This window comes from Branchiostoma floridae, chromosome 15 (assembly GCF_000003815.2).
Source record: "Branchiostoma floridae strain S238N-H82 chromosome 15, Bfl_VNyyK, whole genome shotgun sequence".
NCBI classification, from domain to species: domain Eukaryota; kingdom Metazoa; phylum Chordata; class Leptocardii; order Amphioxiformes; family Branchiostomatidae; genus Branchiostoma; species Branchiostoma floridae.
Genome location: NC_049993.1, coordinates 7415613 through 7416501, shown reverse-complemented (window position 1 = coordinate 7416501; position 889 = coordinate 7415613). Strand labels below are relative to the sequence as shown.

Here is an 889-nt window from a genome sequence, read left to right as displayed (position 1 = left end):
TTAGGTGCCCCGGGGAGGCTACTATGTAAAAGACAGAAACAACAAGTTCATCCTTCTGTGGCTAACAGTAACAGGACCAATTGTAAACAATCATAAAGGACATTAAGATTGCTGATTACTTATCTCTCTGATGGGGCGGATTCAAAATCTGAAGAAAGCCAAGCTATATCTTTCCAATTTCATGGAGCTTTCCGCTCTCCACCAATTATGCATGCCTTTCTTTCTCTTAATCTATATTTTAAGTCAGAAGAATAACCTCTCCTTGTTAAAGGCAGCCGCTGCCTACTTTTCATTCACAAGTAAGTATCAAGGTCAAGATGTCTGAGCCTCCATTTGTGGCCAGTCTGGTGGAAGAGCTATTGATGAAGCTTTGAAGGCAGTTAGGCCTAGGAAAAAAAAGTTGTGTTTCCTGTTTCCCTACCTACCCTAGAAAAACCTGCCAACCATAGACTTTGTTTTTGGGGTGGGCAGTGGAGCCACTTAGAATTTTCAGTCAGCCTGCTTCCTATTGAAATAAAAACACTGCTAAGCCTTGTACTATGTAATGAAGAATAAATGTATCCATTAAATCAAAATAAAAGTTTGACATTGAAAGACACTTAGTGTCCTTATGCATTTCAGTCTACTTTGTTCAACTGTATTGTAAATTAAACATGTACAATGTATCACCATAGTTCTGGCCAGCCTGGAAAAAAATTACAAGAAAAGGAAGATAATCCCTACCTACTGACCCTTCTTTGTTTTTCAGGACTGAAGCAGCATTTTTTCTAGGCCTTAGAAATGAATGGATCATGGAACAAAGACTTTGCTTTAATCAGGATTTCACCACCATTTAGGAGAATAAAGTCTACATACATCTTCAAAAAACAGCGGGTAATGGGATTCTGAG

At 38.6% G+C, this 889-nt stretch overlaps 1 protein-coding gene across 1 annotated transcript in view; it reads right to left on the bottom strand.

Moving 5' to 3' along the window:
- LOC118432013 overlaps positions 1 to 889 on the bottom strand; it is a gene marked incomplete in the record, with an annotated part of 48969 nt that overhangs the window by 42574 nt on the left and 5506 nt on the right.